Genomic DNA, 17,876 nt, shown 5'->3' on the forward strand with positions numbered 1-17,876 from the left:
ATAAAATACTACACACGTGCAGGGTGGTTGAGTTGACATGGCTTTGGACCTTTGATTCTGCATTTCCTGATTTTGTGTTCTTTAACTATGAAATCTTAAAATGTACTTTGGCACCACAAGTGACTCAGTAAAAAATTATATTGTGAGCTCTATATTTATTGTATCTCAATAATTTCCATATCAAAGGTGTTCAGTTTGCAACTAATAAAGAACATTTTTTCTAACTGATATCTTTGCCTCCTGGACTCAGAGAGACAAGCTAACATCCCTAGCATCATAAGTGATAGAGGTTCACTTATGCCCCATTGTCTTTTAATCATGGTACTTTGACAACAGTGCAGTTGCACTGTTTTCCATGGGTCAGTTCATTCAATCTTAGTTGTGTCGGCTCTGCAGTTCTAATGGAAGTAAGAAGCATTAAAACTTACTTTTGAAATTAACAGATATGTTTCTGAATACACATAGAGCGTCTGTGGGGTGAGGGGGCTAGACGTAGAACCAAATTTCATAGTAAATCCTTCTCTCTATAATGGGCCAAACCAAAGAAACCCTGTTTCTACATTCTCTATGACTTTAGAAAAGGATGGATCTCATTCTGAACTTCACTGTTAAGGATCATCTCTACTTTTTTAAAAACTTTGTTTAAAATAATCCCATAATGATTGATCTCTCTCTCAATGGATGTCAACTATACACATTTTCTTTAAACTTAGAAAAATTTTGCGGAGGAGAGACTTTTGTTCGGCTGTTGGTGGAAATTGCCAGTGCCTCTCTTTAAGAGGCATCTCCAAGCAAATGATTGTTAGAGCTCACGCTCAGAAAGTCATCTTTTCTTCTTGACAATCTCACAAATGATCTTTCTTTAATCTCTCTTTGTTTAGGATGATTATATCTGAAGTGCAGAAGACTTTTCATATTTCAGGTTTCAGCCAACTTCTATTATAAAACCCTATTTCAGTACCTCTTGGCCTAGAATACTGCAAGTAACCAGATTTACTCTGAAGGCAAATGAGAGTATTTCCTTTATGTGTGAGGCAAAATCTTCAGACTGTTTCTGAGTTGTGTTACTGACATGTAAATCTGATTTGAAACGTTGACTATTGTCTAATATTTCTTCAACTCCCTCTAGCTCAAATTATACTTGTTACTATCTATTCCATCTTTCCCTAATGTTAAATCTCTTTGAAGACTCCTGTGCCAGCTACTTTTGAAGAAGATAGATTGTAATTAAGCAAAGTTGTTAAAGATTTTTGTGCTGGATAGTTTGAAGCCAAATCTTGTTCCCACTGATGTCAATGGGAGTCCTTTGAAGTATTGGCTCCACAGCGTCAAGTGTTGCAAGTGTCTAATGTTTCTTTTTATCCCTCTGTCGGACTAACAAAAATCATATTACATCACATTATTTGAAATTTCAGTAGATTTTGACACTGTCTTATTCAAGGGCAGCTATCTTTAAAAAATTAAGAGCTTGCCATTACTGAAAACTAGATCCAATTCTCTGTTGGCATAGCCAACAGAGAAAAAAATGCTGGTGGAGATTACATTTGATGTTGACCTCCTAACTGACCTGGTCTATATTTCAAAAGAGAAATATGAGTCAAGAGTATGTTTTAAAAAATGGCTCCTCTTGTCTTCCCCACCAAAATGTTTCTTTGGTCATGGAGTGATGTTCCAGAGTTTATTTTCTAGAAGGAGTAACTGATTAATTGAATTTAAGTAACCTACCAAAAGTTACATAGAACGTTTGTGGCAGAATGAGAAACAGAAACCTTTGTCATATTTTTTTTTATTAATGCAGAACCTATTATTAGGAGGGATAACAGATTATTCTTCCCTCTTAAAACATGCCTAAAGTCTTCTAGGAATGAATTTAAACCAATGATTTTCTGTGGTTATTGTAGTTATCACTATAAGTCTGACAGACAGTCACTATGGGACCCTATGCTAGAACATCTGTTGGCCTTGTCTTCAACAGGTGTAAAAGCATAGCAAAACCACTGCTTGGAACACCTTGTCTTCCCATAAGAACCGTCCCAGGCAATTTTACATGCATTAATTGAACCTTTGCATTTTGCAACAAATGAGATGAGGCCTTTAGCTCAGGTCTAGCTGAACCAACAGAGGCTACAACAGTTTCTTCAGAGTGTGGAGAAGTCAACAGGTTGTCTGGAAAAATGGAGCTCAGGATCCAAAGATAATCTGCATAGAGATTATCCTCTGTTTATTAAACTCTGGACAGGTTTACTGTAGAAACAAAAATCTCTAAAGGTTCAAGAATGGGACTCAGGCACTTCCCACATCAAAATCATAAACTTGAAATAAAGTCCTGTGTAAACCTTAAATGAACAGCGGAAAGATGCCAAAACATTTGTCATTGCCAGGCCTGAAAGACTAAATCAGAAGTTAAACAATTGGTTTCCTCAAAGGTCACAGACAAATCTAAACTCATGGCAGATCTCAAAATATATCTAAAATAAGCCAATTAAAGACTTTAATCAAAGCTGTTTCTGTTGAATAATCAGATCTCAATCCAGACTCTCATCTGTGAAGAATTTAAATTATTTTAAGGAAAATCTGTAGGGTGTAAAGTTCAATTTTCATGACTATTTCTGCACAGCTAGGCCACCAGGGAGGCAATTTCTGCCCTGCAGCCACAGGAAATGGATTTCCACTGTTGAATAGTGTAACAGGGTGCATGCTACTCACCACTCAGCAGCGCCTCCTCATGGCTCAGCTAGGGAATCCATGCCCTATCCAGCAGATACTCAGCCCATTGTCTTAGTCACTTGCTCTGTAGCCCCTCTCTTGCTGGTCAGGACCCACAGTGCCTCTTGTTCATGGCTTAGCCCTCCAGCCAAGTCACCATAGAATTGTAGGACTGAAAGGGACCTCAAGAGGTCTTCTAGTGCAGTCCCCTGCACTCAAGTCAGGACTAAGTATTATCTATACCATCCCCAACAGGTGTTTATCATTGGAGGCTTTTAAGAACAGGTTAGACAGAGATTCCACAACCTCCCTAGACAATTTATTCCAGTGGTTAACTACCCTGACAGTTCAGAAGTTTGTCCTAATGTCCAGTCTAAACCTCCCTTGCTGCAACTTAAGCCCATTGCTTCTTGTCCTATCCTCAGGGGTTAACTAGAACAATTTTTCTCCCTCTTTCTTGTCACAACCTTTTATGTACTTGAAAACTGTTATCATGTCCCCGCTCAGTCTTCTCTTCTCCAGAGATGATCACCCTCCTCTTCCAGGGTCTCATCCCACAAAGTCTCAGGCAGTCTCCATATCCACTATGCTGACTGCACCACTCCCACAGTGGCTAGTAAGGGAGCTTGGGCCCACCCTCTACTCCAGGGACCCTCAAACCAGCAGTTCAGGTCTTTCCATTTCAGACCTTACTGCTCCCTTCCAGGACAACTTCCCACCCTACATTTCTGAGACATCTGCTCTCCCCCTTGCATCAGGGAGTGTGACTGCAGGCTCACCTCCCAGCCTCAACTCCTAGGCTTTTTAGAAGCTCCACCTGTTCCTGCCCAGATGAGCGTCATTCTCAATCAGTATTACTGCCCCTTAGCTCCCTAGCAGCTACAGCTTAAGGCTAATTGGCCTCTCTTGCTGGTGTGGGGTGAATGCCCCATCACAAATGGGAAAGTTGGAAGAATTTCTGGTAAGTGACACAGAGTACTCTTTCTCCTGGTGATTAAGTGTACTGCCTTTATATCCCTCTTAGTCCAGGTAGCAAGAGAACAAGGCTAACAGATGAACTCTGGTCTGCTTCAAAAAGCAGTGCTCAGCACTATCACTGCTTCAGTATGCAAGTATTATTGACTTCATTGGTTGTTTCCAGTGTTTCCAACCCCCAATAATCAATCATCTTGGCCCCCAAAATCATGAGACTGACTTAAAAATCATGAGATGTTTTTTAAAATAATACTTTTAGAGTTTGTTTAATTTGCCGTCCATTGTTGAGTCTTTAGGGTGCACTCAAATCATATTTTCTAGCTTTTTTCAGCACTGTGAGGACTAGAAATTTACTTTTTTAAAAAATGGAAACTGAGATTCTCATATAAGCACTTGTCACCAGGAGATGGGACTTTACATAAAAAATCAAATAACTTGTGAGACTTGTGATAAAATCACAAGGTTGGCAACACTGTCCTCCACATAACTGAGGGAAGAATTTGGCCTAATGAGCTTACATAGGTGTAATTTGGGTTTCAGAGCCAGAGCCCTTATTATGGGTGAAGATGCACAAGAAGGAAAAAGGCCACCTTGATTCTGCAATCCCAGGCTGAGTTTGCAGGACTGGCAATTAGAAAATCCTTCTGGTTGTAAATTAAGAAAATTTGAATTCAAAATTGTTAAGAAACAGTAGATATAGACCCTTCCTCTGCAATGCAACTTGCAGAGCCATATTTAAGAGGAGAAAAAACTTCATGTTAAGCAAAGCAATTTTTTAAATGTAGCACATACTGTTCCTTATAACAACTTTGAACCTCTTTGATTTTCAGTAGCTTTTAATGGGTCCTGAATTTTCTCAATCTTAATAAGTCTGACTCAACTCTAATTGACAGCTTCTTGTTTGTTTTTTAAATATTCTCCTGTAATGTATTTTAGATATTTTAAAAATGCATAGCGATTTTACAGTCCTTTGTTATTGAGTGTTGTGATTAGAATTTCATATTACACTGCAGCTTCCCTTTAAGATGTGAATTTACTTAATGGCATGCCATAACTTCTATTTCATGTTTGGATAGCAATCTTTCATAATACTTTAAATATCAGAATTTTAAAAGAGAAGTGGAGTGGAGCACAAATGTTTCAGAGTTCCAAACCCCAGACTTTGCTACTCACAAATACGATTCCCTCCCCAGAAAACACAAGGCTCATAGGCTTACTGGGCTAATAGATTGTCAGCATTTTTGAACTTCTCGGTGACTACAAATTATACATTAAAGTGGAACGTCACAAAGTTCCTTGCATTATCCTGGTTGATTCCTAGAAATACCTCTTAGTGTGATGCACTCGTGTAAAATGTATCAGCAGTTACAGTAGCAGTTAGGGCTTTGGACTTCTAGGAACAAAATAGTTCAGGAAATTCCGTTGTCAGTAGTAAGAAAAGGAGTCTTTGTTGCACCTTAGAGACTAACAAATTTATCTGAGCATAAGCTTTCGTGAGCTACAGCTCAATGCCACATGAACTTTCACTGGATGTATGTTTTAAGTCACTCAATGGGTTAAAATACTTATAAGCATTAAGATGATTACTACTGTTGCAACGTCAGGAGAACTTATGCGTTGGAGTTGATGTCTACAATTTGTTACTTCAGACTTTCGTATTATGTTGGGTTTTTTAATCAAAATGCTGATGTCACATTCCAGTATATAAATTGGCTTTATTTTTGCCTTTAGTTGTTGAGTTCTAGAAACTCGCTCTTGAATATGACTGGGATGGCAACCTTGCAAATAGTCTAAGAGCTTCAGGAGAGATTTGCATGCATTAGAACTGCATAACTGAGTTTTGTATATAGCAACAGCCACCACAGAAATGCAGACTATCTCTGGGGTGAAATATGACAGGTGTTTTAATACTACACAACAGTTTTGGAACAAGAAGTGAAAGTATCAAGAGTTTCAGAGTAACAGCCGTGTTAGTCTGTATTCGCCAAAAGAAAAGGACTACTTGTGGCACCTTAGAGACTAACCAATTTATTTGAGCATGAGCTTTCGTGAGCTACAGCTCACTTCATCGGATGCATACTGTGGAAAGTGTAGAAGATCTTATTATATATACACAAAGCATGAAAAAATACCTCCTCCCACCCCACTCTCCCGCTGGTAATAGCTTATCTAAAGTGATCACTCTCCTTACAATGTGTATGATAATCAAGTTGGGCCATTTCCAGCACAAATCCAGGTTTTCTCACCCCCACCCCCCCACACACACACAAACCCACTCTCCTGCTGGTAATAGCTTATCCAAAGTGACCACTCTCCTTACATTGTGTATGATAATCAAGGTGGGCCATTTCCAGCACAAATCCAGGGTTTAACAAGAACGTCTGAGGAAGGGCGGGGGTAGGAAAAAACAAGGGGAAATAGGCTACCTTGCATAATGACTAAGCCACTCCCAGTCTCTATTCAAGCCTAAGTTAATTGTATCCAATTTGCAAATGAATTCCAATTCAGCAGTTTCTCGCTGGAGTCTGGATTTGAAGTTTTTTTGTTGTAAAATAGCAACTTTCATGTCTGTAATCGCGTGATCAGAGAGATTGAAGTGTTCTCCGACTGGTTTATGAATGTTATAATTCTTGACATCTGATTTGTGTCCATTTACTCTTTTACGTAGAGACTGTCCAGTTTGACCAATGTACATGGCAGAGGGGCATTGCTGGCACACGATGACATATATCACATTGGTGGATGTGCAGGTGAACGAGCCTCTGATAGTGTGGCTGATGTGATTAGGCCCTGTGATGGTGTCCCCTGAATAGATATGTGGGCACAGCTGGCAACGGGCTTTGTTGCAAGGATAGGTTCCTGGGTTAGTGGTTCTGTTGTGTGGTATGTGGTTGCTGGTGAGTATTTGCTTCAGGTTGGGGGGCTGTCTGTAGGCAAGGACTGGCCTGTCTCCCAAGATTTGTGAGAGTGTTGGGTCATCCTTCAGGATAGGTTGTAGATCCTTAATAATGCGTTGGAGGGGTTTTATTTGGGGGCTGAAGGTGACGGCTAGTGGCGTTCTGTTATTTTCTTTGTTAGGCCTGTCAAGTATCAAGAGTGTTTATGTAAGCATGACATACTTACCCAAGTTGGAATTTGGCCACAATGTTTTGGCTTACGCATGAACTGTTGCGCATCTCAGGAATCCATTTGAGCTACAGTACTATCTCGAAACAGGCTCTTTGCACCAGTTCTAGGGTCCCTTTTGACTTTCCTGTATTGCTGGGCCACTCCGACTTAAGAAGCCATGGGAACCTTCCTTAATGGGCAATGTTCCTCAGTTTGATGAGGGTTCTACAAGAGATTTAATTTAGTTGCTGACCGTCCCAGGCTGTGTTAACTTTCCTGCTGAGTTTTCACAGGATGCCAGGAATGATGATGTGTAAGACAATTCTTCATTCCGTTCTCCCGTCCTGCCCCTTTCTACATGTGGATTCCTAGTGGACTGTCCTTGCTCCACTTATGGTCTATAATGAACTATTTGCCCATGAAGTAGAATTTTACTCAGCCCCTGTCTTCCTGCCCTTTTTATAATTGCAGAGAGACTATGTAGTTGAAAACAACCTGATGTTTCTTTCCTAGTTCCTTATTGTTAGGATTTTCACTGAAGAAAGCAGGAAGTATATATCTCCTCATGCTGTAACATCTGTGTACTTCTGTACATTACAAGTTTCTTCTCGCTGTGAATGTAGTGCAGTACAACTCCTACTTCCAAGTTAAATGAAACTCCTGGTTAACTGAAGGTTGGCAATGTCCCCTGGTTTTCTATGGCAGTTTCCACTGGCCTCCAGGCCTCCCCCCCGCCCCCGATCCAAAGCACAGAGACTACAATGTTATATATCTTTGTCAGGATAATGTGCAGCGCCATCTCCAGCTCAAGAAAAGACAGAGGAGTTCTGTGGAATTATTCCACTTTTGTGACTTACTCAAATAACACAAAAACAATATATCACAGGATTAAATGTTGGACAGATATCTGTTAAGTACTCTGAATTAAGTAGAGAGATTGATCTGTGTCTGTGTTGTTTGTGAGACTGTCCCAAAATACCACAGTCTACTACCACAGAAGTTTCCTTGAAAGGAGATGTTTAGTAGACTCTGTTGGCTTTTAGCAGTCAGATTTCAGTGCTTTCACAATGGAGGCCTGATTCATGAGTGGAGGCTCTCAGCGCTGGTGCAATGCAAATAATACATAATAATTATAATAGTGGGAAATTATATAGAGCTAAGTTTTGCAAGGGTTTATATATCTGATTTATGGTAGTACCATTTCTTTTTCTTTTTTTTGGTTTTGGTATGGTTTTTTATGTGGAGGTTTCTATTGAACAATACTCTGTTTTAGGAGGCAATGGATAGATGTACATTTAGCCCACATTATTAGCATTATGCAATTATGCACACCTTGCATGCATCATAAAAGTAGTTATAAAATTGTAAACCTGATTAAATTATGGTAAATTCATGTGGTCCTACAAAACATGCCTCCTCTGTGATGCTTTACTTTTCAAAAATATTTTAAAAGGGACTTATAGATATGAACTGGTTTATTTAAACAAAACAGTCCGGCAAAAACATTTGAATTGCTCTTATGGCACTCTAGTAAAGATGTATTAGGTGAAAACGATAAAGGCAATAATTAAATCAATCAAAGTCCATTTGGGTAGCTGCAGTGACGTTACAGGAGTGTTCAGAAAAACAACAGATATCAGTTCTGCAATTTCATTGCGTAACTGCTGTATATAAAATATATTTAAGAATTTGTCCTTTTTCTAATCTTGCCCAGGTCAATAATGACTGAGAGTCATGACCTTCTGATCACTCTATAATAGCCTTTGTGAAATAAGTAGGTGGGCTCGGTTAGGATCCCAGCACACACTTTCACAGTTGTCACAGTAACCCCCTGGCTAGCATTCTCAATGGAGGCCAATAACCGAGTGGAGATGAAGACTGATCTACCCCCTTCACTTGCATAGGTTGCCCTTCCATTATAAAGCAGAAGCTCATTGGCAGGATAGGGGAAACTTTCATTCCCCCTGCTCATTTTACACCTATTCTGTGGATAAAAAGAAAGGGTCACGCTTTATAGTAAGAGTATGTTTATAAAGGGATAATCAGTCAGTATGTTACAGACATGAGTAGTATGTTTTAGAGATGATTATAAGTTGCTTGACCTGCTGGACTCTTCAAAATCTAGAACAGCTGATTAGTCATTTATTAAACCATCTATTTATGATTATGAACCCTGTATATACTATTTAAACTGTACCTTTAATAAAAAGTGTGACCTAAGAAAAATTACAGCATTGTCAATCCAACCTCTTTCACCAGCAGTGAATTCACTGTAAAAATAGCAGTTGTTCTTTACCTAAAGAACATTTTATAAGTATTTTTTAAATATTATAATTTGTTGAACAAAATAAGAGAATAGAAAAAAAGAAGAGTTGCTATTGGATTCAGTCCTGGGTAGTGCTTTAGGAAATATATAGTATAGAATACATTTCTTCTTTATTAGTATGCTAAGGATAAGAGAGAGATTGAAAACTGCATCACAGATCCCTGATATTTATGAAACAGTTGCTATTGAGTGATATCATCTCTCTTTTTCAGGGTTTGTTTTTTTTTAATTGGAAACACTCCAATGACCAGTGATGACTAGTTATTGTTCCTTTTGTCAACAGGCAAGATGATGGAGGAAGTTCTGGCAGCTTACCAGGTCCCGGGCCCTGCAGAGTTAAATGAGAAGTGCTTCAATGTTCTAATGTGCATCACATCGGATCTTGTTTCTGAAGTGTTAGAAGGAACCCAGCATTACATGTTGTGCACCAGTACACTGTTTCTGATAGAACCCAGGGATGGCAAATTTATATATTAGTATTACCTGTCTGGAGCAGGTTTAATTTTATAAATTAAAACCATAAACTCTATGAGTTTCTAGATGTTATTTATGCTTTTGAGGATGAACTCCTCAGATGAAGAGACAGGCTCTTCTGCAGGACCAGAAGATCACATTGGACTGTAAATTGTAACTAACTCCATTTGTAGCATATTCCTGTGCAAGGAATTGAAGGACAGGTTGCAAGAAGATCCTTCAGTGAATGGGACTTGTTTTGCTTTGATCTGCAAATTTTAAGAAAAGGTTTTTTTAGAAGTAATCACTTTTACTTAACACTACATGTGCAGCCTTTGTGCAGCTCTTGACTGGTGACTATACCCCAGAGATGTTGGATTCCTGAACATACTTAGGTTTGGGATGAACCTTTAAATTGTCAAAGTTCCATGAAAATTAGAAAGGGAAAGTTCCAGGGCCAATGTTTGACTAGACCTGTCCTGTCATTTCCTTTTAGTGTCCGAAGGGGTTGGAAAAAGGGCAGGAAGTGGTAATGAAATACAAAATTACATTGTACTCATTTTTGATAAATGCACTTACCAGAAAAGTGCTTTCTGTCTCATAATCAAAGGGAAGGGGTATACTTGCCCTCTCTAAGCCCTCAAATGAAAGATCTGCATTTAGGGTCAGACATGTTGAGTTAATCTGCTAACTAGCTATAGAAAAGAAGAAACATGTATATGCCCCACTGTATGTGAAAAGGACATTTTGTCATTCCTCTATTTATTTTTGCTCTATCAAAATTAAAGTGCCAGTTATTTGGAATGCTGTGTTCTGTGGTCTCTTGAAATTTGATTAGTGAGAACCTTTTGGCAAGATCATTCCCATTATGGTGTAACTGCATGGTGACCACAGCAATGGACCTGTATAATAAAGATCTACATTCAAAGTTCTGTTTCTGATCATTTTCTCTGTCTTCTACAATATGTCCTTAAAAACTTCCAGTATATCCTCTTTGGGCCTCCCATCACACATACACGGCTCAATGCCCAGGAGCACAAGTAACACATTTTGGTGGCTTACCATTACTGTGGATGTTGATATTAGAAATAGCATTGTGTATTTTAAGAACCACTTTGTTACATAAACTGAGACTAGGCATTTAGGCCTAGATCCTCCCAAGTATTGGGAATTAGGTCCCTAAATACCTTGGAGGATATGGGCCTTAGCACCTGTTTCCATGAAGAGTGACCTTGCTCCCAGTAGGCCTATCCCTATACAATTCAGTACACCCAAGCGGCAAGATTGAGATTTTTCTCAATGAATGAGAGACAGCTCAAGGGCTCCAGGGGACCTTTCATTATCTGTACATGGTTGTAACCGTGGTTAATGCTAACTGGGCTTTTCTAAAAAGAATGTTAGAGAGAGCATGTGAGAGGAAAATACGTGCACATTTTGGACCTGATTTTCCCTTGTGTCATCACTAGCCACAGAACCAAGTAAGAGCAAAATGTTTCCAGATCAGTTTAGTAGCATGTTGCATCCACTTTGCTTTGCTCTAAGTGACTGTGCAGGCCCAAAGCCCTAGAGAATCAGGCCCTTCAAATCGAAGAGCTTTGTTTCTACTGAAACATTTGACTAGCATAAAAATCCAGTCTCCATTGATTTCCCAACCGGAAACTACATGTCAGACTTTCTGTGGGGGTGGTTATGGTAGAAATGGAGGGGCCAAATGCAAGGTCGCAGCATAACTCACTCAGGTTTGGCCCACTTAATGTTGACAGAGCAGTCTCAACCTTTGGGATCTCCTAGATCTGCTCCTCTATTGTTTTTTCCTTGTGTAGTCATTCACACCAGAATGGTAGTGTTTAACATCCCTACTGCATTCACTTTGCACTAGTGTGAATGTCTACACTTGGTGCCGTGTAAGGGAGACTTAGGGTATGTCTGCATTACCCACCAGATTGGCCTCCGAGCACTCTCCCGTCGACTCCTGTACTCCAGCGCTGTGAGAGGCGCAGGCAGAGTCGACGGGGGAGCGGCAGCAGTCGACTCACCGTAGTGAAGACACCGCAGTAAGTAGGTCTAAGTACGTCGACTTCAGCTACATTATTCACGTAGCTGAAGTTGCGTAACTTAGATCAATCCCCCCACCCCACCCCCACCCCGCCACCCTCCAGTGTAGACCAGGCCTCAGCCTCTCTGACTTTCAAGTGCCTGGTCTCTCAACCTTCACATTGCATTACGGCTGGCTTTTTGCATTTATTTCATAAGCAGTAAACTTCACCATGTCACAAGGAGAGAGAAAGATCCAAAAAGAAATTCAATCAGTGGAAATTAATCCAACACCTTCCCCCCTTAAATTTATCGTTGCAGCTACAGTAGCTGTGGCCCTTTGAGTGTAAGAAAAAAGTATTCTGCTGTTAAAAGATCTTGCTCTTTCTGTTTGCATTGTTACCAGACTTTAATGGACAGGTGCAGAAATGGAAGATCATTACACAGATAAGATTTAGGTCTTGTCCGCACACAGATTTTGAACCTGTATAACTATGTGGGTTAAAGGTGTGCTTTTTTTTTAACCAGTATAGTTATACCAGTGAAGCTCCTAGTGTGTGTGCAGTGATGCCCGTATAAAAGTGCCATATATTGGCATAGCTGTGATGATTCTTGGAGCACCCAGGACTGTGAGTCACCTTGTTGCCCCCTACTGCCCACACGAAGGACTCTTTTGAGTGGTAGCTGAGTGTCAGCTCCCTAACACCAGCACCCTTTCAGCCACTCAGGCACTCTTGTCTGGGCTATAACTCATCCTAACTTCACCTTGCAGATTAAGAATAGGTGCACCCCAGTCACCACGTCCCTTTGAAATATTCCCCTATGGTATCCAGCTCCTGACACTGGCTACTCATAGAAATCTCAGATCCTCTGCACCCAAAGGCGCAGCATACCTACAGTTTACCAGTTTTACCTTAAACTCCTGCTCCTGTAACCACACAGCACTTGTAGTAAAACAAAAGTAGGTTTATTAAAGAATAAGGGTTTAACTAGAAGTGAGGAAAAATGATGGAAATAACTGGGTACAACACAAAACAAAATCATAAAATGCCAATCTGGGTCTACACTTAGTGTTACTTTTCTGATCTAATAAAGTAGGCTTTCCTCCCAAAGTTCAGTCCATTGCACAGATGGCTGGTTTCACAAGAGCCAGGATCCAAACGTACATGAAAGTCCCCCCGCTCTTTAAGCGGTTTTCCTCAATGAATGGATCCAGAGTACCTTTCCCTATACTCTTGTTATAATGAAACAGTCTTTTGTATTTCTTCATTTCTCCTGCCTGCTGTAATGATCCTTTTCGCCTCTAAGTGGTTTGGATTGTTTGCCATTGTCTTTGATTTCCATTGACTGCTCTGTGATGTGGCAAGAGTACACAATAGGAACTTGCATTACCTTGCTGGCTGACTAGGGACAGGTGACAATTACCTCTTGCTTGAATGGGTCATCACTGAAGCCTCGTATACACTAGAAAATTAGGTCAGTTTAACATGTCGGTTAGGGGTGTGAAACATCCACATGCAGCAGCACAGTTAAGCTGACCTAAGACTCCATGAAGACAGCTCTAGGTCAGTGGAAGAATTCTTCCATCAACCTAGCTATCGCCTCTTGGGGAGGTGGATTACCTACGCCAACGGGAGAACCCCTCCCTTCAGTGTAGGTAATGTCTACTCTGAAGTGCTACAGCACTGCATGCTGCCCTGCTGTAGTGTTTTAAGTGTGGACGTACCCTGAGACACGTTATCGCCTGTTGACTAATTTCTACTGTGAGCCCATAAAGTGTACTTTCAATATAAATATATTATTTCTTAAATATGGCCTGTGCCTGCATCTCAAAGTGCTTATGACTCTTAACAAGTTACAGGTTTTCTGTAGATACCTTTCATGTTTTTCGTTATGGATAAATATCCTGTTAGACATGGCTTTGGTGCAGTGAGTTTGTCAAGTCTGAGGTGAGCGTGGTTTGCAAAGAACAGGGGACCCTTTGCCAAGAGTGTCTCTCAGTCACAATAGCTTGTTCCCCGTCCCACAAGGGAATAAGCTACACCACTATAAGCAATTTTATAGCAGTATATACTACACTGGGGGGTTGCACCACTTTAACAGCACCAGTATAGTTAAGGCAATGCAACTGTTGAGGGAAGAGAAGGCCTTCGCTATAACTGTGGCATAAAAGGCCTAAATGTGTGAGCAACTGAAGCCATCAGAATTGTAGGACTGTTGTTGAATGTGATCATGGCATAACTCGTATTCAAGGGTCAAAACATAAATGCTGCAGAAGTACGGCCTACCTCAGAAAAGCTGTCAAAGCACTTTTGTCCGTGCTGTAGCGTGCTCTGCCATATGCCTGGGTGTTATATTAGAAGTCGTTTTCTGAAAAGAAGATGCCTAACTGTGGCCCCATCTGTTGAAGGAATGAATTAAAAAACCAAGAAAATCCCATGGCACTCTAATAAGGGCAGAGGTTGGAGCTTTTTGTTCCCTGGCTGAATCTCCTTTTCAGAGGTGTCTACACCCTTCGCCTCAGCAGCTGCACAGGGACCTCTTTGTCAATGGGCATGAATATTTAAAGGCCCGCTGCCTTCCTCTCTTCAATCAGGTTCAAAGGAAAGTTTCAAAACTCATTGTTCTCTGATGACTTTAAACATTGTAATGCATGATAGAGGTAGCTTTATACACGGTATTAGCTGCCTTTGACAAGTTGAATTAATTCAATATTTGCACAATTAGAACAAATACTTAATGTGGATTTGTGTGGTTTAGCCGGCAAAACGCTGGCTTCTCAGACTGAATCCCTCTATGAAGTGCACATTAAATAAGTTAATCTTAAGTAAATTCCTTAGCAGACAATAATGCATCTCAAGAAGAAGAACATCAGTTTTGGCATAATTTTACCCCAGACCTGAAATAGTAGGTACACAGACAGCTCTTTTATCCAGTGTTGTTTGGGTATTTGACTTTTTGTTCTCATACAAAGAGTGATCCCCCTTGGTGTCACAGCAGGGGTTTTGGTGGTAAAATATGAGGATGTTTCCATTGCAACTAACTACACCAAACCGAATGTTTGGATGGAGTTCTGTTCCTATTGCCCATCTCCAAAACGTGAAAAATACCACGTAGTTCCACAATTACATGGCGCGCTTTAGATTGTTAAAGGCTTTAAATTGACTTTCTTTTGAAATATACATTTGAGCAAACAGTATTGCCGATCCATGTAATTAACATAGGGAAAAACCTCAACAGTTGATCCATAATGTGGTGGCTAAATTGTTGTTTATTTGCTGCTTGTCACACAAAGAAGGAAGCCAAAGGTTATGAGAAACAGATTATCAAGGTTATGTACAATTTCATATTTTTACATTTAAAAATTACTATTGCAACTTTCATCCAAGAATCTCAAACTGCTTTACAAATATTAAATAATGGAGTCTCACAAAATCCCCATGAGGTAGGTATCATTATCCCCAATGTGTAGATAGGCAAACTGAGTCAAAGGAGAGCAAAGTGATTTCTCTAATATCCCACAATAAAACAGGGGGTGAGGTGGCATCCAGGACACCTACACCTATGTTCAAAAAATCCATAGACAATAGACATTTGATAAATAAAACATAATAATATCAAACAGGACGCATGTAAAAATACCCACTTCCAATGAGGTTTTCTTCACACTGTATCATTCTCACCATTGTACTTTTTCTTTTAAATAAAGGAATCTTCTCCATCGAGTTTAGCTCCACCCCGCCAAGACTATCCCTTCCCCACCTCCCAAATAATAGGTTCTGCTAGCCCACAGAATCATAGAAATGCACGTCGGGAAGTGACCTCAGTAGGTCATCTAGTCCAGTCCCCTGCACTGAGGCAGGACCAAGATCATCTCTGGCAGGTGTTTGTCTAACTGTTCTTAAAATCCTCCAAAGACAGAGATTCCAACACTTACCTAGGTAATTTGATCCAGTGTTTAACTACCCTTACAGTTAGGAATACTTTATATTTACCATGTGGTAACTATAACTCCCTCCCAGAAACATCTGGGAGCTATAGTTTTCATTCCTTGCTATTTGGCAGCTCCTGGCCAATTACTATACATTTATCAGATCCTTTTCCTTTTTGGCATGTTCAGAACAACCCCTCCTTAACCAATAAATGAGGTTGTTGTGACCATGGCCCCTTTTAAACCAGTCATTGCTGGTGAAGGGGAAAGGAGAAAGCACTTTCAAGCTACAGGATGGAAGGAAAAAGAATGTTCCCGATGCAGCATTGGAATTTGCACAAGTAGCTCCATGCATTCCCTAAATGTGTATATGCAGTGACTCCAGCCCACAGGTGCCTGAGTGGAGCATAAAGAGAATTTTAACATTACCTGTACATCATCAATTAATTCCCAAGCTCTTGTTACTCCTCTTTCCCACCCCAGTTGAGAAGTAAAAGCACAACTGAAACAAGGCCTGAGAGATGGACATAATGGTTTTTGTGGGAAGGAGACTGAAGAGCCTATGGTAAAAATGATTGGGATAATTCCACCTTCTGTGAAGAATTTCCCAAAGTGACTATTTAACTGAAAAGAAGAAAGGTGGCCTGGCACTAACCCAAACCTACATTTAAACAACCAGTTACTTACTCTAGGTCCACTTTTCAAAGGGTGCTGTTTATGGCCAGAAGAGCAGTATTTTCTATTTCTTTCTATTAACATTTTTATTGTAATTTAGCAGCTGCAGTAGAATAAGCAAAAATTAGTCCTTGCAATCTAACAGTGACAAGAACAACAACAAAGCAGTGTTCTCAGCTTCTAGTCCATGGGAAACAGTAACTTTGGCAGCTCAGTGCTAACGTTTAATGACTGTAATTGAATGCAAAGATACAGGGAAATTGTTCTTGCTGACCATCAGTTCTACACTCTTCATAATGGTAAATCAATTATCTGCTGAGATAGCGTCTGAGAGAAGGGATGCAATGGTTAGTTCATGACCCTCTACAACTCATTTAATATTAAATGTTCTTCCAAGCACGGTAAGGAAACAAAACTTTTCCTGTCTGTTCGTTAGACACAGCTATAGGGCACCCATCACAATAATAACAAGCTCCAATGGATGGAAGGTGAAGCTAGACATATTTAAACCAGAAATATGATACAAATTTTGAATAGTAAGGGTAATTAACCACTGGAAAAACTTATCTAGGAATGTGATAGATTCTCTATCACTTGAAGTCTTTAAAATCAAGATTGTATGCTTATCTAGAAGATATGTTCTAACAGTCAGAAGTTATGGGATTGATACAGGAGTTAGTTAGTGAAATCCTATGAAGGAGATCAGACTAGATTATCATAATGATCCCATCTGGCCTAAAAATCTATTAATTTAATACCAGAACCCTTTACAATGGCCACTATTAAAATTTTGTCAATTACTGCTTACAAGTAACAATGTTTTGTATTTATATAGGTGAGGGGTATGGCAGGTATAGGTATATATACAAATACCATAGTAATGTTATTTGAAATGGCACAGTGATAAAGGCTTTAATTGCATCTATTGTGTATCATTACAATGATAACAATTTCCCTTGAAATAGGAGACATATGATCCACATCACCCACATCATCAAGTAAAATCCACCAAAAAAAAAAACCCAGCCTGGGAAATATCACCAAAACCAGGTTGGATTGGAAAGAGGCCCATCTTTAGATAGTTCAGTTGCTCAGTTCTGCAAGATATGTTTTATTTAATACAATATCCAAGGCATGAAACTAGTCTCATTCCAGCTGGGCCAGGAAGCCAGTGGAGTGGATCTGCAGGCACAGTATTGTTTACTGGGTGCATAGGCAGGCTTCCAGGTTGTGGGCCTTAGTGGTGAAGCAGGCCTGAGGTGGCATGGCAGCAGGAGCATGTTATAAGACTAGCTGATGCCTCTTCTGAATACCATAGTATTGCCCAGGAGCAGGCATTATATATGACCTCAGGGAAATGATTTGGGAATGAGTAAAGGGGTGCACTTAATGCAGAAAGCTAAGAGGGACTTGGGGCAGATCCTGGAACTCTTCCCAGGAGAAAAATTATTTGGTATATGTTGCAATGCAGGGTGTGGTGAAGAGCTGTGCAGCCCTCATGGGGCTGCAAGGTTAGGAGGTGTGCGAATAGGGAGGTGGCCAAATACATAGGTGGCATGGGGGGCTGGTAAACTCTTATACGGACATAGCATATGGGGCACCAGAGTTATTCAGGCAGTATGGAGTCCACCTATCAGAGCTGATAATGATATTAAATAAGACGTCAAT

The 17,876-nt window shown here is 40.1% G+C and overlaps 1 protein-coding gene across 2 annotated transcripts in view; it reads left to right on the forward strand.

Annotated features, from left to right (window-relative positions):
* SCAF8 (SR-related CTD associated factor 8) overlaps positions 1-10,480 on the forward strand; it is a 135,451-nt gene extending 124,971 nt beyond the window's left edge. For both annotated transcript variants that reach the window (XM_074948654.1, XM_074948656.1), the window contains exon 21: positions 9,399-10,480. The gene's annotated coding sequence lies outside the window, so the exon portion shown is untranslated. The remainder of the gene's footprint in view (positions 1-9,398) is intronic.
* Positions 10,481-17,876: the final 7,396 nt, after the last annotated feature.

This window comes from Natator depressus, chromosome 3 (genome assembly GCF_965152275.1).
Source record: "Natator depressus isolate rNatDep1 chromosome 3, rNatDep2.hap1, whole genome shotgun sequence".
NCBI lineage: Eukaryota > Metazoa > Chordata > Testudines > Cheloniidae > Natator > Natator depressus.